This window comes from Pteropus vampyrus, unplaced genomic scaffold (genome assembly GCF_000151845.1).
Source record: "Pteropus vampyrus isolate Shadow unplaced genomic scaffold, Pvam_2.0 Scaffold70, whole genome shotgun sequence".
Taxonomy (NCBI): domain Eukaryota; kingdom Metazoa; phylum Chordata; class Mammalia; order Chiroptera; family Pteropodidae; genus Pteropus; species Pteropus vampyrus.
The window spans coordinates 7,857,708-7,858,185 of record NW_011888851.1 but is presented as its reverse complement, the minus strand read 5'-3'; positions in this window follow the sequence as shown (position 1 = coordinate 7,858,185).

Sequence of the window (478 nt, the reverse complement as noted above, 5' to 3'; positions counted from 1 at the left end):
GAGAGAGGGGTAGGGGGTTTGGGGGGCTGGGAGAATGGGATGAAGGGTTAAAGAAGTACAAATTAGTAGCTGATGGATGGTCACGGGGATGGGAGTACGGCATAAGGAATGCAGTTAGCATTAATATGTTGGTTAGGTGGAGGGTCAGGGGAGGGAGAGAGCAATTGAGGGGACCATTTTACAAACTACATAGATGTCTAACTAATGTACTGTATACTTGAAACTAATTAAATTTTTTAAAAAAGAAAGTAAAAGCAGTCACAGACTGGGAGAAAATGTTTGCAAATCATGTATCTGATTAAGGACTTATATCTAGAACCTATAAAGAACTCATATAAAAGTCAAAGACAAATAACCCAATTAAAAAAATGAGCAAAAAAAAAAAAACAGGCAAAAGATTTATGGAAATAGATATAGAATAGCCAATAAGAAAATGGAAAGATGTTCAAGATTGTTAGTTATTAGGAAAATGCAAATT